The sequence below is a fragment of the Lolium rigidum genome, chromosome 1 (assembly GCF_022539505.1).
Source record: "Lolium rigidum isolate FL_2022 chromosome 1, APGP_CSIRO_Lrig_0.1, whole genome shotgun sequence".
Classification (NCBI taxonomy): domain Eukaryota; kingdom Viridiplantae; phylum Streptophyta; class Magnoliopsida; order Poales; family Poaceae; genus Lolium; species Lolium rigidum.
This window is the reverse complement of record NC_061508.1, coordinates 222,733,222-222,761,062: the sequence shown is the minus strand read 5'-3', so window position 1 is coordinate 222,761,062 and position 27,841 is coordinate 222,733,222. Positions and strand designations below refer to the sequence as shown.

General features: G+C 44.7%; 3 long non-coding RNA genes across 3 annotated transcripts; 2 read left to right on the top strand and 1 right to left on the bottom strand.

Annotated features, from left to right (window-relative positions):
• The first annotated feature begins 2,300 nt into the window (after positions 1 to 2,300).
• On the top strand, positions 2,301 to 2,936 carry LOC124683206. The gene is made up of 2 exons (XR_006996598.1): positions 2,301 to 2,500; positions 2,659 to 2,936. It is a non-coding gene; the product is annotated as an uncharacterized LOC124683206 (long non-coding RNA).
• Positions 2,937 to 8,787: 5,851 nt separating this feature from the next.
• On the top strand, positions 8,788 to 10,051 carry LOC124690609. Its single transcript, XR_006998783.1, has 2 exons — positions 8,788 to 9,151; positions 9,966 to 10,051. It is a non-coding gene; the product is annotated as an uncharacterized LOC124690609 (long non-coding RNA).
• A 4,076-nt stretch (positions 10,052 to 14,127) lies between these two features.
• LOC124683205 lies at positions 14,128 to 27,347 on the bottom strand. The gene is made up of 2 exons (XR_006996596.1): positions 27,120 to 27,347; positions 14,128 to 14,445 (listed from the first exon to the last, which is right to left on the bottom strand). It is a non-coding gene; the product is annotated as an uncharacterized LOC124683205 (long non-coding RNA).
• Between the last annotated feature and the right edge of the window lie 494 nt (positions 27,348 to 27,841).

Sequence of the window (27,841 nt, the reverse complement as noted above, 5' to 3'; positions counted from 1 at the left end):
GGTATTGGCATCCCCTTGGTTTGTTCCAAGCTTGGGGGAGTGCCGCGGTATCACATTATCACTACCTTTTACTTTTTACTATCAAGTAGTGTCATATCATGAGTAGGGAAGTTATCGTATGAGATGAGTTGCAATGTGGAAGTATCTCTCCTTTAGTTTGTCTATGTATCCCTTGGTGTGAGTTATCGTTATGGAATATTAATGAGAAGTCTTATCATTTACATATTGCACACCTTATTTTAGTTTGCAATTTCTACTATATGATTGATCTTGATTTTAGTATTGGTACCACTCTGGGAGCATTAAGTAAATCTATTTGGTTTTGGCAAACTTAGCAATGGTCAATAGCAACAACACTTTGAGTTTTAGAAGAATAGAGGAAACAAATGTAGAAGATGTTATTATCTTTCTTATCGACTCCTTAGCTTAGTATTCGAAGTTAAAACTGTTTGTGCTTACAAGTAAGATGCATGATTGTTTCTATCACATGTATATTTGTTTGTTTCCCTCAACTCCTATGCTTGCTATTTAACCTTGCTAGCCAAAGACCTCGTACCGAGAAGGAATACTTCGTGCATCCAAACCTCGAACCCAAACCTATGCCATTTGTGTCCACCATATCTACCTACCGCATGGTATTGTCTCGCCATTCCAAGTAAATACTTCATGTGCTACCTTTAAACAATTCAAAATTTATTACTTCTTATTTGTGTCAATGTTTTATAGCTCATGAGGAAGTATGTGGTGTTTTATCTTTCGACCTTGTTAGGCAGCCTCCATTAATGGACTAGTGGCTTCATCCACTTATCCTATAATTTTGCAATAAGAGCTGGCAACGGGGTTCCCAGCCCCAATTAATCAACTTTCATTAATAGTTCTTTTCACATGTTTTGCCCTGATTCATCAGTAAGCAACTTAATTTTGCAATAGACACTCCTCCATGGTATGAGATTGTTGGAAGACACCCGAGGATTCGGTTAGCCATGGCTTGTGTAAGCAAAGGTTGGGGGGAGTGGCATCCTTAAATAAACTAAAATACATGTGTAAACAAAAGAGAAGGGGGATGATCTACCTTGCTGGTAGAGATAACGTCCTTCATGGGAGCCGCTCTTTGGAGGTCTGTTTGGCAAGGGGGTTAGAGTACCCGCTACCAGTCGTTGACAACAACAAACACCTCTCAAAACTTTACTTTTATAACTACTATACTAAAGTACAACAACTTCGATTTTTCTCCTAATTTTAGATTATTTTTCAGGTTAGTGTTAAGCTGACACGTATGTCTCCTTGTTAGTTTGATCTACATAGATTCTTTACTGGGTATGGTTTGGTGCTCCCTAGCATTTACCTACATCTGCTATGCATGCTTTGGTGCATTATTAGTGTGGCTTTTGCTGTTTGTGGTGGGCCAGCTTATCAGCACCGCTTTGACTCTGATGTCTTGCCTCCTTTCTCTTCTCAGTTCTCAACTCGATATTCATTCTTTTCTTGTGAACATGTAGGCCACCTCCTCCTTGTTTTATCTGCATGCGACGGCGCAGAGGATGGGAGGGGGTCAGGCGGCGCGGCGGGCTGTGGGCACGAGCGGCGCAACAGTGCGGAGGATGGGCGGCGGGGCGCGCGGACGGACGGCGCGCGGACGGACGGCGCGGCGGGAGGTCGTCAGGACGGCGACGCGCGGCCGGCGCAGCGCGGGGACGGCCGGGAGGGCGGCCGCGGGCGGCGAGCGGCTGACCACACATGGGTGGCGCCGACGCGCGAGAGGGCGGAGGATGGGCGGCGGGGCGCGCGGAAGGACAGCGCGGCGGGAGGTCGACGGGCCAGCGAAGCGCGGCCGGCCAGGAGGGCGGCCGCGGGCGGCGAGCGGCTGACCACACATGGGCGGTGCCGACGCGCGAGATGGCGGTCGGGCGGCGCGAACGGCGCGGCGCCCTCCACTTCCAGCGTCGCCGCCTCCTCCTCTTCAGTTTCCCGTCACCACGGACCGCGTCAAGGAGCAGCACGGCGGAGCTCCATCTTGGTGAGTTTCTCAGCGTCGCAGGAGATGTTAGGCAGAAGGGAGAGGACCTCGAGGAGGCGCGCGGAGAACCCGACCTAGGAGGCGGCATTGAAGGAGCGGCCTAGAGGGAAGGCGATGAGTGTGAGCGGGTGAGCAGGTCCTTCGGCGCGGCGAGGCACTTGAGAGTCATGGCGGCGTCGCCATGGCCAGAAGCCACCGGGCACAGCCGCTCCGTCAGCGCGGACGGGAGTGCCGAGGTAGAGAGCCGCGATTTGCGGTAGAAGACGAGGATCGCGTACATGCAGTGCACAAGCAGAGCACTGCCACGCGAGGATCCGCGGCCGGCCGACCTGCACGTCTCTGTACAAGCACAGCAAGGGAAACTCCCTCTGTTGGCCCTGACGGCCGCGTCCAATACTATCCACTAGGGAATTGCACATGTGGAATAAGTTATGGGCAAGGAAGAACACGAGTTGCAATGATTCATTCTCTCAATCCACCAAGGTTTGTTAATTTCCCTGGATCGTCTCTTCCACAATTAATTTCCCGTGAGGTTGACTTTTCACTTACATGTGTGTTTCCTGTGTTCTTAATACCATGTCAGGAAGTTGAAAATTATTTTAGGTTTATGAGATGGAGCTTAAGTGTAAATTTATATGCAGAATTCAGTTTTCTGGTAGAAGCTTCCGCATGGGGATGACAGAAAATTAACCCTAATAAAGACGATCTAGGAGGATATCCAAAGAAGTAAGTTCATATTCCATAATGTTATGTCCCACTCTTCTCTATTTTAGCCAAGAGTATTTGGAATATACTTATCCATCGACAGTTTTAGAGGCTATCCGAAAATGATCTCTGTCTCATGTGTGAGCGTATCAGGCTATCCGAAAAATCATGTATGTCTCATGTGTGAGCGTATCAAAATTTTACAGTCGCTTGAGTATTGATCTTTGTAATTGTAGGCTTTGCGGGATGTTCAATGTCTAATTCTTATTTAACTCTATGTATCTCCTCACGGCCTTCGAGGATATTGTTGACGAGGTTCAAGAAGGCAGATGAAAGTGAGGTGACTTACACAGCAGCACAGGCAGATCCAAAAATTATTCGCTGTTCAATTATATTTGACATACACGTCTTTGGTTACTGAGGCGAGATCTCTCAGCAGTTATTTTCTTATCTTCTCTTAATAGCGTTTCCGTAGGAGAGCCATAGTTGTGTTGCTTCAAGTTTCATATGAGTATTGTTAATCTGTTTTTTCCTTATTTATATTTTCTTCGTTTTGGTTAATCTCCCTGCTTCTTTCTATAAGGATGGAAAGGATATACAATTTTTTATCTTATATAAGGAGCAAATTCCTCAATGTTTAGTACTGTAATTTTGATTCTGAGACGCCGTCTCTGTTCTTACAATTGTATTAGGTATTTTTTCTTGGTTTTTTGTTAGACCGTAGAATAATAAGCATGGAGAATTGAAACGATAGAGCGGTTTTCGAACCACTGAAACTTGTGACCTTACCTATTTTCTGCTATTTCTAATTTTTTTGCTAATCTTTATCCCCTTTTTTTATACAAGAGATACATAAGAAGGTTAGCTAATCCAATAAACTTTGTCTGAGCTTAATGTAGTAGCTGGGTTTTCAGGAGGTTTACTATTGCTCAGTTACTAATTAGTTGCATCCACCTTTAGTCTTTGGACTATACTATTGGTCAAATACTAATTAACAGTGCAGTTTTCTTCTTGCTACATCATGGCCTGGAGACATGATCTTCTCTTTTCAGCTGATCTCTTTGATGAGGGCAACAAAGAATTGATAAGGTTTTCTTGGAGTTTCGTTGTACTGAAATTTGTTCAATGCATGTGGATTTTTCTCAATTATACAACCAGGGAAAGCTCTGAAACATCAACCTAGCTATCCAGGCTGTGGGTTGGGTTCAAGTAGGCCACTGTGTTCAGCCGGCACTGCCCATCTTCTCCTAGCTACTTTTTCCAAGGTTTTGCTTTCACTGAGCAGGAGTGCAGGGCAGGTGTTCTCTTGAAAGTTTCAAATATTCATTAAATCTAGAATCTCGAAATCTTTATCTCCTCGAGAGTGAAATATAAAGAGAACGTGGTTTATTATTCCTCAAAAAAAAAAAGAACGTGGTTTATTTTGTTCGAGGTACAGAGCTGTTTTGTAGGTTCAGTTGCCTATTGTAGATCACTCTCGCCTGCAAATTTTGCTGTTGTTGATTGTTCCATTAGTTTCATAAGCTCATGTTTGCCACTACGAATCAATTTTTTTCCAAGGTTTATCAATTGGGATTATGTAGTTCCAGTAGTGAGTAAAGGGTAACATTCAGATGGTCAGAACGTGTTTAGTGTTGCACATATATATTTCCATGCCGGATTTACCTGTGTAGCATGAATTTTCCGTGACTTCTTCAAGCAGCAAATGGCAATAGTGTATGTAGTACCGAATTGGGGGTCGATTCTCACATTACTACTTTGTTATTGCAATCTAATTCATTTATCATGCGGTCTTCCCATGCTTAATTTTTTTGCAGTATATAAGGGTGGACAAGTTACCTCATTATTTGTTTGACAGTTTGTTATTGATGACTTCGATGGAAGGTAGTTTTCTTCTTGGTCTGATAGTTAAATATTGAGTACATGAAATTGATTCATAGCACTGTAAGTTAACTGTGATGGTTGGGCCCATCACAGGTGTAGTTTCTGTTATTTGCGTTTGTGCAGAGCTATGAAGGAAGTGGTCCTTCTATATGTTAAGTAGTCATTGCTTCTTCTCAATATACATGTACGGTTGTAAAGATAATTGTTAAATGCATCTGACTGCTCTCTCTCTCTCTCTCTCTCTCTCTCTTGCCGTCCTTTCACACTCAACTTGATAATATCAATGAATATTGTAGATTTATTTCAGAAAGGAATCCTATAGTATATATGGTAAAACTCAATTGGGTTTCCTAATGTTTATTTTATTTGTGTTGAATTGGTCAGTTAGTTTACTTTGACCTCTGTGTTGCGATGAAGTAACATTATTTTTTTATTGTTACTTTTGCTCTGCCATTTGCTCGAGTGTGAGAGACACCAGTTCGTCACTTCTATGAGAGTTGAAGTTGCTGAGCCATGGGACAATTATGTCTTCCACTTTGGGAGATCATTGCTTGGTCTTGTTTACCTCATCTTTTTTATTGGCACTTCCATACCTGTGAAGTTGTTGGGTATCGATAGACATGCTTTCTACTACTCCCTCCGGCCCGATTTACATGATGTGGTGGACATTTTGCAAAAAACCCCTTCACGAATTTCTGACACAATTAGAAACCCTCCCACCGCTTCTATTTTCTCACATTCTTCTCATGGATTCTTCAATTTTGTTCCCATGTGAATGTATGGTTGCAAACAACCTTGACAGCAGCGCTAGATTGATGCGTTGTAATAAAAACTATTATACTACTATTGTAGTTGTTTGTCTGATTACCCAAGTTTTAACTATCTGCACACCCATTAGGATCAAACAGCTAACACGGATTAAATCCGAGGATGTAGAGTTTATTAAAACGTACTTCTTAATAGCATCCTCACTATTTCAATAGCCTTAATTTCTTATGTTGAATGACTATATTAGTGTCTTCTTCTTGGTAGCTATCTAAACAACACAGCTCTTTTGCTTTCTACTTCAGTTTTGTAGTTAGCCCTTTAATAGGGGGTATGCTCAATAGTAGTTTTTTCTGTTCTTACAGGTGTCTTTGATTCACGGATTTGCAATCACTGCTGGGGAATAAACATGGACTTTATGAATCATGTCATTTTTCTCAAGGGATACTTTTCAGGTTTTAAATCTTCTCTACTGTCACTTAAGGGCTATGGCTGTTTGTTCAGCCAAATGATACAAGTGTTCAGTCATGATATTTCATTTTCAACGGAAATATGTATGCGTTATCCAGGCTGCAGGTCGAGGTATCCAGACTCCACAGTCCACGCATCGTGTCATTTTTCTCAAGGGATAATTTTCAAGTTTTAAATCTTCTATACAGTCACTTAAGTGCTATGGATGTTTCGTCTTATCCAGGCTGCAGGACGAGGTATCCAGACTCCACAGTCCACACATCTGGTACCTTGTTCTGACGAACTAGGTATGTTATCTCTTTCGGATTACAATTATCTTATCTGTGGGTAGAAGAAAACTTTGGTTATCTTAGCAGACAAAGCTTGCTTGGAAAGCAACATTCAACATACTTCTCACCAATCAGTCCAATAGTTTATGCGACTGGTTATTGGTAAATTAAGTTGGATAAAACTCCCTTTTATCAATGTTGACTACTTCTCTGTGTTCCATTCATTAAGAGCTCTACATACTCTCATGGCAGAAGTTGTGTTGATCAGATTAGCTAATCATGCTTGAATAATTTTATATCCAATATTGCCAATCCTTTATTCATTTGCTGCAGAGTAATATATATTCAATGTGGACATAATCCACATATCATTGTTTATCTCTTCAATTTTCATTAGCAGAATTTTACCACTTCCAAATAGATGGGAGGTAGAGTATTTGAAGGTTCATCAACCAGATGGTCTGCTAAGAATTGTTTAAGCATTTTAAGGTTTTTTTTTTCTGCCATGTCATTTCTAAAATGATTGTTTGATTGAAGTACTTGTATTCTTACAATGTATTGGGAATTTGGATAAATTGGTGAGGTGTGGGAGGTTGTTTGCTTTCTTGTTATATTTTGAATAACTGATGAAAAGAATAATAGCCTAATGTTGCACATTCTTAAGGATCACGATTAGTTTCATGTGTACAAAATAGTAGGAGGTGGTATCTTCTATCTCCATTTCCAGACAAGTTTTTGGTTGGAACATGTTGGTATTATTTTGAAAAATGAAACGCAACCCAATCATCAAAGTGTGCCCTGGTAGAGTCAAAACAAAAATTATCTGACTTATTCCCTACGCCATGGTTAATTATACACTTGGAATTTCTAATCTGGATATCACATTGTACAGACGTACTGTTAGTCTGATTCGGTTTTTCCTAAAAATAGTTCGCCAATCAGGAAAACCTCCGGTTATTTTTGAACGAGAAGCTAATATGATTGCCACGTAGTGTCTTAGCATACTATTCTTTAGAGCAATATATAGTACATATGAAACTATTTAAATAAGCATCAAATAAACATTATTACGTTCTGTTTATGTCCTAGGAATTTATCTTTTCTAATTTACTATTTTGCTTATACAAGTTGCTCTGTTTTAAGGAATCCATTTTTTCTGGTTTATTTTAATTCCAAATGAACTCAAATTATTTGGAACTGAACCTGCATGGTTGCCCTGGTTCATGAAGTGTGGTCATATAGAGGACATAGACATACCTCTATCAAATAAGGTGATAGAGCCTGAACTTTTGACTACTCGATCATTTTTTTGCTGCTCTAATTTTCTCTCTACGGAGAAAGAATGAAGGATTGGACAGGTAATTAGTCTCTTGAACCAACATATTTTGTTTTGAGAGTAATAGTAGGAGTAACATCACAAGAGTGACCTAATTTTCCTATTAGGTACAACCTGACAAATATGTGATACTGATTTATTTTGTAGCATGACTCTAGCATTGTAGTTTGCCTAAGGTTGATTGTTGTAAAATTGAGTCAAGCGGTTGGGTGGCGTGTCCAGAATTTCCTTTCTTCTCTTTCTTCGGTAAGAAAAAATGTTGTCCAGGAGATCTCCCCTACACGGGTTTGTGAGAAGGTAATCAGTTGAGGACCTGTCAGTTTGGTTCATCTTGCAAGACAACCACGCTTTCGGTTATTCCTATGGTACTCTCTAATTCTTCATTTTCTTGGTGATAATAGGCATGCTCTTAAAGGTGGAGTAATTCTTTTATTGGAAGATATGTATGGTTGCTCCTGAATATTATTTTAGGGTTCGTTTCTGCAGTCTAAATGATTGTCACATTGTTTGCGTAAAGTATTCTCCACAAAGGTGCATTAGGCAAGAATATAAATGAAATCATTCATACTGTTTATGATTCCTTCGTTTGAACTAACTGTGTTTTATTTATGTTGTTCAATTCAAATGTTAGAGAAGTTGTTCCCAGTATTCAATAGCATTTTCTTCTATTATTGATGTTCCAAGTTCTATATAGTACTGTTTCTATCTGCCTAAACCATACTATCAGTCCATGTATATTTTTATAGTGCAGTTATTAAATCTTCATATTCGCTAAATTTTGTACTCTGGATTTTCCATTCAGATCAGAAGAGTAGAATGTGTACATAGTTCAAGAAAGCATTTGAGTATAGTAGTCGTAAATGTCTCCACTATAGCTATTACACGTTTTGATGATTTTGAAGTGTTTGTATGGTTAAATTTACCCGACTATTGAATCTTTGTCTTTTCTTCATAAGTTCTTTTAGTTATGGGCTTAATCTCTCCTCTTATGGATTATCCTACTGGCTTTGTATTTTATTCAAAAAAAAACTATGGTGCCTACCCCTCAGTTGGTCTGTTTTGGGATAATCGTTGGCTGTCAGAGTTGACAGCTATGCTTAGATCGGATCAGGAAAGACAGTTCGTCCATCATTTTCTTCTCTTCCTTTCGAATTGCAGTACCTGACATGTCAAAGGTTAGAGTTCATAGTACTGATGAGGTATGAACTTTCTACTATATCAGTTCGTAAAAGAGTAATCACATACTAATGCAGATTCTTCTATGTTTGAATTTACTTTGCTACACTCTCTAAAAGTACCCCGTTATTTTAGAAACATGCATAGGTTCACATGTTAATGTCTTGCTTAGTTGACTCAATTTTTCATCTCTTTCTATTTAATTATATGAGTATCTTATCTCGCTTCCAGAGACCTCACATTTCCTCCAGTATTTGTAAGTCAGTTTTTGGTATAATAATTTGAATATGTATAGAGATCTCTCACCTGCTTCAGTATGTTACGTTTTCTTTATAATTATAATGGAGGCAATCGTGAATTCATTTCCAGTTAGGCCTAATCTTTTATATTAGATCTATTCTTCTTGTGGGTTCATTCCCTTGAGCTTCTGCTCTTTCAGTTCATATGCAGTGTCGCGTCTTCTGTCAATCCAGATGATGGCAAAGCCAAGGATGAGGATCATGATTCACCTTCTTTGGATGATCAAAGGTGAGGGTCATGCATGTTCATATGGTGGTGGCGCTTGAAAATCGATTCTTGATTTCTTTAGTTTCTTGGTCTTCCAGTTATGCATTAGGACACCTCAAAAACAGGGATGATCTGTGCATTGTTGCAACAACTTTGTGCCTCACTATGTTCATGCCTTGGTGACTCATGTTCCCTAGATTGACAGTATAGTTTTGATGCTACATAAGTTAATTCTTCCAATAACTACTACTACATTTTGAATAGACACTGCCTTCGAAAGCTTCGCCGTCAACACTACTGATATATGATTATATAGGTATCAGACTAAACATTTATATTTGGAAGATGTAATCTAATACATGACTTACTGACATGAGCCTTTATCAAAGAAAGGCAATCATTAGAACTTCTAGAAAAATAAAAAACCATCCATCTTTAAGTAATTTTAATAGCTGCCAATCGACGGCCAGTGTAGGAATCTATAATGATGGAAAATACATGTGATTTGCATATTTAGCCTGAGTGTTCAGTCTTCCTGTTAGAATAAAACATAATATTTTTTTGGCAGATCTGAGTATATAGCATCCACTATTCTTGAGGACATGCATCGATTGATGCACAAAGCAAAAGTACAGTACTCTGAATTTGGCTTCTCTTGACTTCTGTTTGTAGTTTGCCTGAATAAGAAAGTGCGCTATGCACAGAGTGTCAATGTTACCAATTTTCAAATTTTCCGTTGCTGGATCAATGGTGTTTAAACTGAAACAATATTTCCATATTATCTCTTATTTACCAAAAATAACTTGGTACATCTTCTCTCCAATACGGCATGCAGGTTCCCTCTTGAAACGATCACTTAAAGTGGCTATAATTGCAATAATCTGCAGCAGGAAATATAGATTTGGCCTTATCTTACATCGGTAATTAAACACTTAGGAAAAAAGGTAGGAAAAAAATTAACCAAAAACACTATGTTTGGTACTATTAATTTTTACCCAAAAATTATTAATTCATATATGTTAACCAATTCTAGCAAAGTGGCCCATCTTATGGTTCAGCGTTTTCCATAACATCTAGGCACTCCATTTGAATTCCTATAAATTAAAGGCTCCAAGCCCATACATGATAACATTACCGATCGGAGATAATAGCAGTAATATAAATATATTATATTCATGCATAGTAGAGATTTTATCCAACAATGTTACATGTCCTCTTAGTTGCTCTCCCTACACAATTGCAAGATCTAGCCACCAAGGCGTGATGAAATGATCCATCTAAACAATTCTATGATCTAAAATGACTTCCACAGTCATACATTTTAGTCATATGCATATAATCTTGCATATTGGTGAAGACTGTACGAGCTCTGTCTTACTTCAGTACATGGTTATAGAATACTAAATGGTGGAGACTACTAGAGATCAAGCAGATTATGTCCCACCTGCCATAACTTGCAATGTTGGAAAAAAAGCATGTCGTCGTTGTTGTTCCGGCATTAGGAAAGATGCCCAGCCATAGCATTCAGCAGCAGCTATATAGTGCCTATTGATCCAAGAGCGAACAACCAAAGATCTACACTGGCAGAAGATGAATGAACCCCAGAAGATACACCGACTTGGATGTCATGGAAATAGTCCACACAGATTTAGCAGAGGTAAAGCATATGGGACCAGCAATGAATTTCATGAATTTTGCGCAAATTTGTCTAACACGCTAAATTTGCCCTATCAGGACATGAGACCCACGGGAGAGTACAAGAAAAAAAATTCAGCACAAACGGCTACATGGGCCGAAAAAAGGTACACTCTCACATCTATTTTCTTCAGTGGTAATATACAATTGATTCCACTCATGCCATGTACTTATCGCCCGTCCACTCTGTGCAATGTAGCACATGAAGAGAAGAAAGCCAACAAGGAATTATTCCTGCCCAAGTAAGAAGCTCCACCTTGGCAGGTAAACACCTAAAATAAATGTCAATTAAGCAAACCATAAATCAGCATACCAAAACACTAATTTCAATCTCCTGTTTTCCCGGTGTCACCTATATTTTATCTCCATTGACAGATAGCAGACCTGATTGGCGAAAATAAAGAAATATCCGCACTGGTGAAATTGTCTTACTGACTCCTATTACCATAGATATCATCCGTAGTATTATTATGTTACTAGTTCAAATGCCCGTGCTTTTCCACGGGTACTCAAATTTTATTTCTCAATACACGTATATAATTCACAACTCACTATAAAAATTGAAAATAAATCAGGAATATCATAATTTACTACAACATGATAATACTGAACGCAATAACAAGACAACATTGTCTCGTTCTCATGTCTAAAAATAATGTCTTCTTTTCGAGCTTGCTAGGCTCAAATTTGTGGCCTTATATTTCTTACTCTCTCGTCCCGTAAAAGATGTCTCAGATTTATCTAAATTGCAAATTTATTCAGATACATCTGAGACATCCTTTATGTGATGGATGGAGTATTTAAGAAGATAAAAGACAAAACTTCATTTTACACGTTTCATCATGAGTCATGCTGGATACAAGCTATAAAGGTTCAGGTGTATAAAGACATCGACGTCCTTACAGGGAGGGGGTGCGTTGCTGTGAACTGAACTGCTGAAAGTTGTTATGGTCTTCATTTTTTGAAATCAGAATAATACCTACCACTATATAATATGCCTATTTTTGAAATCAGATAAGTCATCACCATGATGCACAATCAATTATTGGCCGTTGGATTTTCTCACGTCAGTTCTCCAACACTTGATCCAACGGTTACAACATTAGGATGGAGAGTCTAATTTGGCCCCATAATGAGTTGCCATGTTAGCCTCCTTCTTTACATGACATACATCAAAACAAGTACATGTTCTACTTGACTCCTGAATTTAATACACCGCGAACTCTTCCACAAAAGAGCTAACTTCGGGTTGCCGGTCTCCATTATCACTTTCAACATGTCCATGCTACATATCAGGTCAATACCATTTCAGCAAGCATAAGCCTCACCAGATATGCCATTTGGGAGTACATTATACCATCTGCTCATTACATCAATCACATGACCTAATTCATCTCGTACAATTACTCCCGTCACCCTGTTGTGTTTCTGGGTTAAAAGATGTATTAACATGGGCAACGACTCCACTTGATGACTATAGGTAGTCATTCCTCCTTCGACCATGAGCTAGCCGTCTACACCAAACCTGATGCCATGTTTCCCACCCATTTATAGGCATTTGTAATACTCATCATGCTTTTTTGTTTCTGGCCATCCAGACTGCCCACACTGCACAAAGTATATTGATGCCCACATTTCACAAAGTATATTGATGCCCCATTATCAATTCTTTCAATAAGCCTCAACTTTAACCCAGATACATCCTTGCTGCTTCACGGTCAAGATTCAAGTACGTGCAGCTACAATGGAGAGGTGAAGGCTGATAACAAGCATGAATTAGTCAAGACTAAATGTGTGTAGTATTGGAACTGCAGCTCAACATACAAGTTTCAGTATATTACAAGCATATAACTACTGAAACTTGTAGAAAGAAGCATGAAGTGTTGATCTTAGATCAAGAGCGTTGATCCAGAAGCATACCAGAAGCATTGGTATAATGTACCCCATACCTCTTTTCTAGTGTCATTGTTAAATTAAGCAAGGAATGTTGATCTTAGATCGAGAGCTTCTAGACCAGAAGTTGCGGAGATGGCACATAACACAGCTGCAAGCGTTGGCGCGTTGCATTGTGCATACCATATTTTTGGTACAAAGAATAGTGGCTTGCTAGATTGGAACTTTTAGTGCACAATAGTTCGGTTAGCTACTGTTTTACATCGCAAAACGAAAGATGTACTATTTTATACAAAACGTGATGCTGCTTAGTTTTTCCTGCTCAGCTTAGCTATGGGAACAATGCTTGAATTTCCAACAAATTGAGCACATATATGGACGTGCATAGCTACAGGGTATGTGCAGCCTAAACTTGTTGCACTTTGCATAAAACTTGTGAAGCCTCATGGAGTCATGGAAGGAAAATTTTATCAGTTCCAGTGACATGATCAGAACAACCAAACACTTGCATGAAGCTCTATACTGAAGAACCTGGGACAGTAAAATCAAACGAATCTCAAGTCTCAAAATAAATGGGTACGAGCACACAACTTAGTAACTAAGTTTGTGATGCTAACAATTTTGTCGAACACTACCCTGGCAACACTACACAACTTGCAAATCATGAAAGTCTTTCAATCAAAGAGGTTGTGGAGAAATAGTGGGGTGTCCACTTACCAACACGCAGGAGCACATGCGCCCTTTGTGTGCACAACTGACAGAAGTTACAAGCTCTTTTGGTCAAACAGCCAGGAGCTAATACCAGGATGCTATTGCATACAACTGAAAGCTTTTGCTAGCGGGGCAGACGAACGGTACGGACGAACGAAACGAAGGGCCAACAAACCAGGAACAATCAAGAACCAGTACGAACAAAAAAAATCAAAAATCAATCACAATATGTAAGGGCTGGAGTTTGATCATCTTACCGGAGTCCAGCTGGGGGCAACGACCCACACACACATGGGCTAACTTTTTGGCTCCAAAACCGGCAGTCATTTTCTCCGACTGAACACGAGGTTTCTCATTCTAGAATCTAACAGAGATGACAGTAAAGAAATGTGAACAGAGGAAGAACTGACCATATCACTTTGCATGTTTGCTCTATCCCAGAATACATTATGTGGGTCATTCATAAAAATTGTATCCTGAATGGTGAAAAATCATTGCAGTATGTTTACGATTCAATCCTGCTGCTACATCTTCAATGCCATGATATAGTGCATTATATTCATGTATGTCAAATAGGAAATATATAGTGGTACCCTGGACTACATATTAAAGTTTACGACAATATCCTGGATAGAAATATGAACTCACCATTTTGTTAAGAACAAACGTAAAGTTGTCACTGAGAACGAACTATTTTGAATTAAGCCTTGGACTACATATTAAAGTTTACAACAATATGCTGGACGAAATATGAACGTGCCATTCTCTGAAAGAACAAACATCAACTGTCACGGAGAATAAACTATTTTGATTTAAACTGCCAAACAAATGTGTCCCAAGTCGAAAGTTCCAAACAAACTCACATGTACTGGACGTATGCTATTAATCAAAGCACACACCTCGTAGCCCCCTCATACTCACATATAGTATATACCACCAATTTTTAACGTTAAGTAATAAATTGATATCCTTGTTTGCCCGAATGCTCTAAACTGGGCCCCAAAGGAGAATTAAACCTGCAGTCTTGCATCAATAATGTTTGCTTGCTTAGAAAAGGAAAACAGAAAAATTTATAAGATATTAGAGTGATCCTGAGACAAATAAGCCGTTTCCACCTAATCTCCAGCTGGAACAAATAACATTCTAAGCTATAAAGGAGAACACACAGATCCAGTGATCAGTATGGTATCGACTGCAATGACCACTTTCTTTTGCTGTCACTACTAGGGAAAGGCTTATAGCCGCACTCCTTACCGCCGGCAAATACGAGCTGAAGATGCCAGCGGTAATACCTTCCAGGGGGGCCTAACAGTACCGCCGGCGAACACGTAGGACGGCGCCGGGGGTAGCTCCTTTACCGCCGGCGAAACGAAAATTGAGGCGCCGGGGGTGCAATGGGCCGCGGGGTCCCATTTGGGCCTAGCCTTACCGCCGGCGTATTGGGCCCAAAGCGCCGGGGATCTCGGGCTCTACCGCCGGCGAACGCGCGCGATGAGATGCCGGCGGTATTGCCGAGCCAGGGTGGGCCACCTGGCCTTAACTTACCGCCGGCGTTTTATGTTGTAGGCGCCGGCGGTAACGTGCCCTACCGCTGGCATTTTGTGTTGTAGGCGCCGGCGGTAACCCGGGCATGTCCATTTAGGACGACCAGCCACCTACCACCACCCACACACACTCATATGTGATGGCAAATCAACCCAAGCACTAGTTAGCTCATTCCCCCACCCATTTTAGCTATTTCAACCAATAAAATATGATGTATTTGAGCAAATCATGCACTACCTAGCCCCTCTAGCATGATTTGCATAATCTAGATCTAGATCTATGTCCTCCCACCACCTTTTCCACTAGATCTAGCTAGATCTCTCCATTTCTTAGATCTCTAGATCTCTCAAGCATTAAAGTCGACGTGTGGCATCTCTCGGGTGCTTTTGGACGTCGCGGCAACTAATAGGTACATAACTAAATGAGTGGAATGTTCATATGTTGGCGAAAATTCGCGGTTATATCACTAGTACTAGTGGTGGCAAAAGGTGGTCCATATATGTAAATGCATTGTTTTGCATTTGTTTACGCGTGCGGGAACATTGAGTTGCCAATGTTTTGCCGGAATATTGATTAACTTCCGTTCCGGCGAATTTTGGAACTCCGGCATGACAATATTTAGCAAAGGTCATGCCGAATTTTTCCGTGAAAACCGAGACGGCGGTGTAATCAATTATCTTGTCTTGTAGGCGGCGATGGTCATCGCGATGAGGGAAAGCGTCGTGGATAGATACGTGGAACGCGCGACGGCCGACATGTATCGAAATAAGCGAAAGGATATAATGTGTCCTTGTCGAAGATGCAAGCTAGGATCGTTGTTTGACCCCTTCTCGGGCATAGTGAATCAACACCTGCTCGGGTATAGTTTCATGGAGGGGCATACTCGGTGGATGAGTGATGATGGAGATGATGATATCGATGGTGATGATGATGGAGATGATGATGGTGGAGATGATGATAACGAAGGTGATGGAGAGGATGCCCCACACGACAATGGAGACGAGGTTGAAGAGGATGGCGCACACGTTGATGGTGATCAAGAAGGTCGGGAAGAGCATGCGGCCGACGAGGACATGAGTAGAAATACCCCGCTAACCGCGGCCGTGCGGGACCGTCATGTTCGGGAACTTCTTCTCGGCAACACATCGACCGACCCCAAAATCGCTGGTAGACGGAAGGCTAAGCTAGATCAACTCGAGGTAGACTCGAGAACTCCGTTGTACGATGCAGCTCGTGGGACGGAGGAGAGCCGTCCGAGATACGCTCTCGATATTATGGAGATGAAGGCAAAGCACAAATGGACGGACACAAGCGTGGACGAACTCTTCGGATACTTGAAGATCCACTTTCCTAAAGATAACACGTGTGCCGGTAGCCTACGGGAGGCCAAGAAAATCGTGTGCCCTCTCGATTTACCGCACCAGAAATACCACGCATGCATCAGTGACTGCGTAATATATCGGAACGAGCATGCCAATCTCGATAAATGCCCACAGTGTGGCGAATATCGATACAAGAGAGGGACAAGAAAATCTCCTCGAAAAGTTGTGTGGTACTTCCCGCTCACGCCCCGTCTGCAGCGGTACTTCGTGGACCCCAAGGAAGCAAAGCTCATGCGGCGGCACGCGGAAAGAAAGGAGGCGGTGATGCGTGATGTAGAACGGGTTGAAAACCCGAGTGCTAACACACCCTTCGGATGCAAGCCGGTGGAAAACATTAGACGATGAGTATTACGAAGAATTCGGGAAAGAACCAAGGAACATCGAGGTTGGGTGCGAGCACCGACGGACTCAATCCGTTTGGGAACCAAAGCAGCAAGCACGGCACACTGGCCCGTGTTTGTATGGATGTACAACCTCCCTCCATGGCTATGCACGAAGAAGAAGTACATACACATGAGTATGCTAATCCAAGGGCCGACGCGATCGAGGAGCGATATCAACACTGTATGCGGAGCTATTGAAGGAGGAGCTAGTCACTCTGTGGGAGGAAGGGACGAAACTTGGGACGCCTACGGACAAGAAACTTTCCGTATGAAAGCCGCACTTGTTTTCGACGGTGCGGGACTATCTTGGATACGGATATATCGCGTGCCAGGTGTGCCACGGACACAAGGCATGTGTGAGGTGCATGGAAAAGACGCCATTTTTACGAGTTTGGGCAAGGATCCGGGTCTTCAAAAACCGTCTACATGAGGCATCGAATGTGGCTTCCCAAGAATGACCCGTGGAGGAAGCGTGGAGACCTGTTCAATGGGAAGGATGAGGTCGAGGGACCTCCACCTAGGAGAAGCGGCGAAGAGATAGATACTCGTTGAAAAAGCTGGAAAGAGCGCCCTCCGGCGGGTAAGATAAAGATCCGAGAGCGGAAGAAAGGAGACAAGAGAAAGAAAAAGGAACCCGGGCCGCTCTTGGGGGTATGGAAAAGGAGGTCCGTGTTTTGGGACTTGCCGTCTTGGAAGATCCTCGGTACGCCTCATAGCCTTGATGTCATGCATATCACGAAGAACGTGTGTGAGAGCTTGCTTGGCCTCGTGCTCAACATGCCGGAGAGGACCAAAGACGGGTCGAAAGCAAGACACGACCTGATGGCCCTTGATATCGGAAAAGAGCTTCATTTCGCCCGAGGTTGACCGGAAACCGAGGAGGAGGAAACGGTTGGTCGCAAACGCAAAAGGGTGGCCAAGCGGCGCGAAACTCCTCGCCCCTCCTGCTTCACTCTAAATCCCGATGAGCTCGAACAATTCTTCAAGTGCCTACTAGAAGTCAAATTTCCTCTAGGCTACGCGGGGCTGATACGCGGATGGCTGGACCCGACGAAAAAAATCTTCGGCGGGATGAAGTCTCATGACTTGTCATGTCATGATGACGCGGATACTTCCGGTTGCTATCCGAGGGATAATGGAACCGCACGTTCGTGCGACGCTGACCGACCTATGTAACGTCTTCGACGTCATCACTCGAAAGTCGATAACCGTCAAGAAACTCGGGAGGCTGCAGGGAAGAGATCGTCACCATCCTATGCGAGATGGAGATGTACTTCCCGCCCGCATTCTTTGACATCATGGTCCATCTGCTGGTGCATATAGTGGACGATATCGAGGATCTTGGGCCCGCGTTCCTTCACAACATGATGGCGTTAGAAAGGATGAATGGCTTCATCAAAGGATACGTTCGTAACAGGGCACATCCGGATGGAAGCATCGTCCAGGGCTTTCTCACCGAGGAGTGCATCTCTTTCTGCAAGAATTATTTAAACGAGGACGACCCACATCCGGTTGGATTGCCCGCCAACAAGCACCTCGGCAGATTCGAGGGAGTAGGCCACAACGCGCGGCGGAGGGAACTCGACGCGGATCAAGATGATAGGAGAACAGGACTTTAATAGGCCCACTTAGTAGCACTACGGCACATGAACGAGGTAGAGCCTTGGGTGGATCGGCACATAAACATGATCAAGAGCGGGGCGACAAGCCGATGACGGAAGAAGAGGTATTTAGAGCGCACAACTCCTCTTTCGCGAGCTGGTTCAAAGACCAGATTGATGCCAATCCCCCACCAATGGCAAGCGGCGTAGACAAAATGATATTAGCCTTGTCTTGTGGGCCCGCCCCCAACCTTATGACTTATCGAAATACGACATCAATGGTTACACATTCTCCACGAGAGGAGAGAGACAACGAAGCGACTATCGGAACTCGGGTGTGACGATGGAATCGTACACGGGTGAAGAGAAGAAAAGGTACTACGGAAGGATCGAGGAAATGCGGGAGCTCGACTACGTCGGGGAGAAGCTACCGATGTTTCGTGTCAGATGGGCTACGGACGTCACAAAAGAAGATGCGTATGTCACCACCATGCGACTGCCCCCCAAATCCAAGACCAAGAACCCCACTGCGCAAAATGAGCCTTGGGTATTGGCTAAGCACGTCGAGCAATGCTTCTTCATAACTGACCCGTCAAGGCCCAGCCGTGTTGTTGTAAGGAGAGGAAAAAGGGCCCTCGTCGGAATGGATGGAGTTGCCGACGAGCAAGACTTCGACGGCCTCGTCGGAGACCCAATGATGGATGAACCCGATGAAGACGATAGAACCTACACACTAAGAAGAAGAAGGACGACGCTACCTAGGTCAAGTGTTCCTCCGTACACAAGGAGTCGCGACGATACCGGTGGGGTCACAAGGACCAAGCGGAAGGGACTTTGAAGTCATTTGTGTATTTATAATAATTATCTCTCGAACAACCATTTGTCCTTCTCAAGTGTATCCTAAATTTATGTCTTGGTTTTTTATCGGATATCCTCGAAAGGACTTTGAAGTCATTCAAGAATTAAAATCATCAAATTATGTCTCGCAATTTATCCTTCATTGCTTTATTTTATCGGATGTTGCCAAAGGACTTTACAATTTATCTAAATAACTAGAAACAATAAAAAAAAGGTCTTAAGAAAAGAAAAAAAAGTTGCCAAAGAACTTTACAATTTATCTAAATAACTAGAAACAATAAAAAAAGGTGTTAAGAAAAGAAAAAAAGGGTGCCTTTTTTGCACTCACAGGAATCGAACCACTAGGTGCTTCAGCTGTGCGAAGCGGCTCGGAACCACTGCGCTAGCGAATCGGTTTTGTATAACTAACGGGGTTTACGGAATTAATACGGTGTCACCTGTTATCCCCGGCGAATTGGTCGATTTCGCCGGTGGTAAATGCACTTGGGCCCACCTGTTAGTGGCTCAAACTTTACCGCCGGCGGTTTCGCAAAACGCCGGGGGTACGCGTTCCAGGACTTAGGCGTGTGGCCGTCGTTCCCCACTGCCAAATCAACCACGCGCGCAGTCGATCCGCCGTCGTCGTTGCCCCTGCCGCAGTCGATCTGCCGCCGTCGTTGCCCCTGCCGTCGTCGATCCCTCCACCGCAGGTGCGCCCCTCTCCCCTTCCTCCCTCTCTCCCTTACCGTCGTTCCCCTCTCCTCCTTCCTCACCGTCGCCGCCTCCCCCAGACCTCCGCCTCCGTGCCACCAGTTCGTCGGCCACCAGCAGGAGGAAGGAGGCCGCCATCGTCGGCCACTAGCAGCTCGCCTACGCGACGCCCAGCCACTCGCTGACGCGGCGCGGACAGCGCTCCGCCTCCGCATCCACCGCTCCTCGGATCGTCTTCCTCACCTAGGAGCTCGGCTGCCTCGCCTGCTCACAATCGAGCTCGTCCGCGTCGTGCAGGAGGTCGCTCGACCGTCACCTCCGTGCTAGGTTCGTCTCTGCTCCCTCCCCCACCCCCTAACCCCCCTTCTCCCCGACTTCTCCCCGAGCGCGACAAAGAAGCTCGATGAGGAGGTCCTCATCCTCCTCCGTTCCGTTCTCGAGCTCCAGGGAGACGCCAACCACGATGGCAAAAATTTCTGTTTTCCCCTGTTACAGTTGTGCTCCGAGTTCACATTGTACTAATTTCATGGCTCTGGACATGTGTAATTGATCATGATCTTGATTTATAATTACTACCGGGATGCTTGAACACTCTTGAATCTTCCTTGAAACTTTACCTGTATGTAGCTGCAACTCTGTTGGTTCTAGCTGATGAAATCATTGTCTCTAGTGTTTCAGACTTAATCAAGTTAGTTGTAATAATCTACTCCTATTGTAGAAGAATTGGAACCTAGTAGTCCAGGGGCTTCCATTTTCACTCACGTTTTTGTCTCGTTTGTGAAAAAAGAAAGGTTTTGACATGCCAGAGTAGTTGTGCTTACTACCTTCTCTACATATGCATGTGTGATAGCTCTGATTCCAAATGGTAGTTGCTCTGGACTTGGACATCATTTCGGTCGTGCTTGCATCTGTTGCCAGAAAATTTATTTGTTGTTAGGGTGTTTTGTGCATGTGCAGAATTCTAGACGAAGTTTAATCCAATGATCTTTGCATAATCTTGTCTCGTGATTATTTTTTCGGTCTTTGTTCTTGAAAGCCAGTACTACTATTAGATGCTTGCACTAAAGAGAAAAGTTTTGTTGTGTTAGAACAACAATATATGCTCCTTATATATTGACTCTTGCTTATATATAAATGAAAAATGACACAGTAGGGAGTTTTTTTCCCTACTGTTTAGTGTCAAAAAAAACAATATATGCTCCTGCTTTGTATGTGATTTGGCCATCACACTGAACTAGTAGGGAGTTTTTTCCCTACTGTTTAAGGTTGGCCAATGTTGTCAAAGAAAAAGAACTAGGCTAGGTAGCACAGGCATATGCCAGAATTTGGTAACCATCCAATCCAAACAATAAAAATAAGCTAGGCAGTCAGCAGTCAGTTTGTTATCAAACATACCATATGTTCTCCTGTGTAGCTTGTGCTGACCAATGGAGTCCAGCAGTCAGTTTGTTATGCTATCCAATTTTAAGCCGTTTTAATTGTGTATTACTATCATAATCAATTAAACATGACCAGTGACTCTGCAACTAGCTAGGCATGTGTTCAGTTTATTTATTCTGTTTCAGTTTATTGCTAATGGTACCCCTGTTTCAGTTTATTGCTAATGGTACCCCTGTTTCAGTATCTTAAAGTGGTTGTGCAAGAATGAACATCTTCCTGTGAATCTTATGAGAGCTAAATTGTGATGTTGATTTCCTGAGAAGCTGGGTGTTCAGTTCATTTATTCTGGAGTGTAGAAATGTGATCTGCAGGTACATTGAGTGCCAATGTTTCGCCGGAATGTCGATTAACTTCCTTTCCGGCGAATTTCTGGCACTCCGGCATGACCATTTTAGCAAAGGTCATGCCGAATTTTCACCGTGGATTTCCACCTAGTAGTGTTTTAGAACAAGTGCTATGTAACTACCTTCATAAGATCCTAGGCCGTTATAATTATGTTTAATTACTGCCTGTTTAATTGAGTACTTTTGATGCTACTGGTTGTTTTAGCTAGTTTAATTACTGGCTATTTTAGCTACTGGCTGGCTATTTAATTGATTACTTTTGATGCTACTGTATGCTAGTTTGTGCAGTGCTAGGTACATATAGCTAGCGATGTCGTCTTCTGCAGACCCCAACGAAGACGTTGACGGGTCTTCTCAGCGGAAGTTGGATGAGCACTACGAGCTCATGGTCTCGGATCGAGCTGGAGGAACTTCCGGGCAGCGATGACGAGTCCTCGGAGGGGGAGGATGCTGAGATGGACAACGAAGGTGAGGATGAGAGGGCCGCTGCCGACGAGACCACCGACAGGGGCGTTGCCGGGGGTAGCTCGGATACTACTACCGAGGCCAAGAGGAAACGGAAGCAGCGGCGCCCAAACGGGGTCGGCACCACTCGCGACATAATCACCACGGTGGACGCCAAGACCGGTCTTCCTACCGAGCCCAAGCACGTGGCGAAGGGGTACGGCCTCCAAGCTGGGAGCAATCCTTCGGGACGTCGTCGACGTCAACGAGACGAAACTCCGAACCAAGAAGAAGCGAGCATCCGCAGGCCCAACTCCTTGCGCGGCTGCACGCACGGTATGAGTTCCCTGTGGAATACGGGAACGAGGATCCCAAGGATAACATCGTGAACAGATGAGCCCTCTCTAAGTTCTCCAAGAACCTCGGCGGTTATAAAACCATGCTGAGGGGATGCTTGGTGACAATGAGACTTGGGAAGAGATCCGGCGCCACTTCCCGCGGATGACGCTGGAGCGGTATAATAAATTCTTGGAAAACGAGGAGCTCGAGTACACCAAACGACAATCGACACTGGGGGAAGGAGGCTGGCGGATAAGAACATCGGTCACCACAATCTCGGTTGCCGTGGCTTCGAAGGCAAGCAACCGGTATGGGACAAGGAGGACCAGGCCTACATAAATGTTGGCCTCGAGCCCCCTTTTGCCAAGTACAAAGACCCACTCTTCAGGGCATATCTCAGGTCCCGATACCATCGAGAATTGGGTGGGAAACGTGTCACGAAACCTGATGTGGTGGTGGGAGTTGAGTTGGTCGCCGACGCGAAGGTGATGGCACTTGAGAAAGCGAGTGGTAAGCAATTTACCAGCTTATTAATTTGATACTGCTCACCAAGTCCATTACATTCTAAAATTGTTCATGTTACTTCGGCGGTTGACGGAACAAGCAGCCGCCGAATCAGGCGGCTCCTCGTCCCGGACGTCGGCGGCAAAGTCCCGTGGGACACGCCTTTTATCGAGGGTCCGAACACCGTGAAGGCGCGGCCGCTTTTGGACAAGCCCCACCGTGTCCCCGGCGCCGGAGGAGGTCGCAAGCTTGCCGACTATGGCTTGGACGTGCCCGCAAGCACTAGGGAGTCGCGGCGGGCGCGGAAGGACCGGGAGCACGAGGCTCTTCGAAAAAGGTGGCCGACTTGGAAGCAACCATGGAGCAACGCGTCGGTGCCGAGGTTCGAGCAACGAGTCGGTGCCGAGGTTCAGCAACGCGTCGGTGCCGAGGTTGCTAGCAAGGTCGATGACGCGCTGGCCAACGGGGTCAATGAAATCATCCCTGATCTTGTGCTTGTCGATGAAGAATTACTTCGACGCCGGCGGTAAGGGACCGATGCCGGTTATCGGCCTAGGCGCCGGCAACTCGGACAACCGGCCTCCAACTAGACACGCTCAATGCACACCCAACTTGGTGACTCCACCCGCCGGCAATGTCGGCGCTAGAGAGGATTCGCCGGACTCGGGGGCCCCGGTACTAGCCCCTCAGTCACCTGCACGCCTGGCCTCGGTCCTTCAACGCGAGCCGAGCTCGACGCCCTCACGGTAATTAATTTAGTCTCTCAAGCTCTACAAATTAGTTACTTTGTCGTCGCCCCTCTCGACCTACACATGTTTTCACGGGCGAACGCGACTCCTTGCACCTTGCTACTGAATGTGGACAACAAGTTGAAGGCTGTAGCGAGCGGCAGTGTCATCCTGCCAACACAGCGGATTTTCCACTGCGTCAGGATGGATGATAGCTTGAGCCGGGTTCGCGTGAACCGGTCATTACCGGGATGCCAAGACCTCCATCCTCCTTATCAACCCCGGAAACGGAAACCCCGCTCACTCTCGGGGACCTCAAGAATCACATCCTTCTATGGCCGAAAGCCCTAATTCGGCTGAACAACGCCGCCTCGGGTTCGGAGGCAAGCTATGGCATGGTCACTCCTCGGGATGCGACGGCTGCCCCGAGTCCTCCACCGGCTGGTGGTCCTTTTGGGCCCGATAGCCAGCCCGACGGTCAGCCCGAGAGTCGGCACGGAAACGCGTTGGACATCGATCAAGCTCCAATCGATACGTTCATCGCCGAGATGGAGGGCGACGGGGTTTCTCCTTACAAGCCACCCGCCGATCGTACGCTAAAGAAGAAGTTGTTCCTTTCACAAGAAACTCCCGAGCAGGGAAGACACTACCGCCTTCACCGCTCCACCCCGAGTTGGGCTTACCCCGAGGACACTCCTTGGTGCGACCACGGAGGGTATGAAACAAAACGCCACTCCCAATTGCAGTAAGAAGAAGGCCAGGAAGCGGAAGAAGTCCGGAGATGTTGCCGCAAGCAAGAAAGTGGTTAATGACAAGTTGCCGACCCCGTGGAGGAAGATGCATCACATAGGCCAGCCTATGCTGCCAGGCACACATTGTCCAGCAGGTGACGCCGGATATGAGGAGCTTGCATGATACTTGTTCTAATGAAGGAGGACCTACTTCTTCGAGATAGAAATCCCTCGTACCCGGTTTTGACGGCGAAGGTGCCCACGGCTTTGGCTTTGTCACCACATACCCTGCGGACTTGATGTTCATTCGATATGAAGACATCTTCGGGCTCTTGAACATGCAACAGCTCGACCGAAACTTGGTCCGCCTCCTATCGCTCGGCATGGCGCACGATATCGCCATGGAGAACACAGCGCACATCGCTATCATGGACCCCTTCTACATGACTCCAGCTGTCGTCCGAACGAACAAGCGTTTCTAGCGAAGTACATCAAGGATTTCTTGGTGTTAAACAAGGATAAGAAATGCTTTGTCATACCATATTTCCGCGAGTAAGTATTTGGTTACTAGAGTACCCTTTATTACATTCTTTCATGAATTTCCTTCATAGTTGATCGAGTATGATGGTTTATTTCCATTTTGCGCAGATTCAAGTACTGCACCCTCCTCCTCTTTTACCCGTATCATTCGGATGTCGGTTACCTCGACTCCGGGCTTGATCCGGACAAGGACTTCACCGACATTAAGTCTACACTTGATAAAGCCCTCAGCGGCTTCATAGCCGAGGTTGGCATCGACAAAATCAGGCATGAGAAGAAAGTGAAAGGTTGCTATGTGTGCAACCACATAACCAAGTTCCCCTGCCTCAAGCAATCGGCGCATGACAATGGGATGGAGGCATGGTTTGCCATCCTACAGATGAGGTCGATTGTAAGGTCTCAGAACGATCTCTTGTTGCCATCCAGTCTTCAGCGGATGTCCGTGAACATGGCGGACACCACCGATGAAAACGTGAGAGCCGAGTTCCGTGCCATCCAGCGGACCATTTGCACAATGCTGTGGAGGGATGTCTGCGGTAATGGTGGCTTGTTTCACTATGGTCCCGAACTTTCTAAGGCCGAGATAGAAGGCCGATTAGAAGATGGATATGACGATAGAACATTCAACACGCTCGAGGGCATCCGTCCCTTCCCGCCGAAGCCGACTTGACTCAAACACTTTTGTCCTTTGCAAATGTTAGTCATAAAATTACTTAAGTAATTTCCATGCTTTTTCTTTGCACTACTCTATGTTATATCTCTCTCTACTAATGTACTAACAACTTTCATTTCTTTTTTCTGTGTTTGCATAGATGACGTACTATGTCGTCTACCACGGCAGGGTTCCTGGAGTCTACGAGGACTGGGAAGACTGTAGGAGGCAGGTCCACCGTTTCAGCGGCAACAGCTACAAGGGGTACACCACTTTGGAGGAGGCGGAAACTCGATACGCCAACTTTCGAGCGGGACGAGAGGAGGGAGATGTGGAGGACCCCTTTCATCGTGATGATGCTTGCCGCCACCGTCTCTCTAGTTTATTATGTCATTGTTGTTTAGCTAGGTCGTCGAGTGGACTTATATCTATTTGTGTATCTTGTGCTACTTCGAGTCGTGATGGTTGAACCATATGGTCGACACTTGTGTTATTGATGCATGCATGCATGTTGTGGACATTTCGGGACTTTCTAATGATGTGTATTGCCAATGATGTTTATCTTGCATCTGATGTATATCTTGCTTGTCATTCTTGTACTTGCATGTATATTACGTGTATATGCTATGAATTCTGGTGTATATATTGTCTAATTCGAGTTTTATTTTTTTGCTCCTGTTCATATTACTGCTGGCGAAATGGGAAGGCGCCGGCGGTAAGGACCTGATGGTCTGTCGGTATTACCGCAGGCGAAATAGGAAGCGCCGGCGGTGAGGACCTGATGCTCCTGTCGGTGTTATCGGCTGGCGAAACGGGAAGCGCCGGCGGTAACATCCAAGCCCGGCGAGATGCGAAGGCGCCGGCGGAAACGCTTACCCCGGCGAGTGTGTAAAACGCCGGCGGTAACGGCTACTTACCACCGGCGAATTGGAAGGCGCCGGCGATGAGGCATTACCACCGGCGAGGTGATCGCCGGCGAATGCGAAGGCGCCGGCGGTAAGCCATTTTAGGACGCCGGCGGTAAGCCTTTTCCTAGTAGTGTGTGTTGGTCAACACTAACATAATGCTCCTAACACTTCTTTTTTCATAATGAACACTTTACGAACCCGGCTTCAGTTCGTAGAGCACGGAATTTCCCAGCTTCCCATTACAAACTCGATCAATCAATTGTGTATTACTGCTTTTTTTTTACAAAATCTATATATATATCACGAAACGGAGCCCTAGCAAAAATCTATATATATCACGAAATAAATTTCCTACAAACTGAAGAATTTCAGTTTAAGTTTTTAGCGGGACGAAAGAAAATTTTAATGTAGTAGATAACATAGGATCTAGAATCAGAAATTGGGGAAACTAATCATGCCATCCAGAAATATCATGCTACTGAACAAATATGATCACGTCGCAAAATTCTCATGAGCCTGTGGATAGAGTAATCAGGTGCTATGAGCAATACAGCAAACACGACATAATTTCATCCATACGGGAGAAGAAAACCAAGCTCACCTTGGTGATCCTTAGCTTGGTTACACAAATCCGTCCAAACGTACTCGAGAGTGTAAGTGATGCTCTTGAATTAACCTGTACAACCGAGGAAAGATCAGCCTCGAAAGGTAGAAGAGAGAACACATACTTAACTGCAGTTGAGACATGATAGCCAATTTTTAAAAACCTAAAACAATCTCGTCTATGCAGATAATTCCCCTGGTGCTGACTGACACACACACACACCACCCATCCTGACAAGCCTACTGGTATGCTCCTCCTGAGCAGGCGGTGATGGCCTTGCCACAATAAAGGGAGGCAAGGGCGGAGAGCATGTTGGCATTGCTCTTGAGTCCAGCCTGCTGCAGGACGTGGCAGGGTCGTCATTGAGCATGCGGCCGCCGAAGATGAAGCAGGTGCGTTTGGGATCTGTGTCCCCATCCCGCAGCATCGACACCTCATCGCCCAGACGGGCGGTCTCCAAGAGGCGGAGCATGGTGGAGTTGTGGGCGACGTGAAGGGCATGTAGGCACGCAAAGGCCTCAGTAATGCACGCAAGGGCGTTCTGGCAACAGAGTGGGCGGCGGAGGTGGAGATGGCGCTGGCGGCACAAGAGGTTAGGCGAATGCAGAGGCGGAGGCGGGGTCAAAGTTTCGGGACAACCTAAGGATGGACGAAACGGAACCTTCTCCTCTGTTTTGGTAGTTGACATCTCAAGCCCTACAACCAATTCGTTAGTGCTG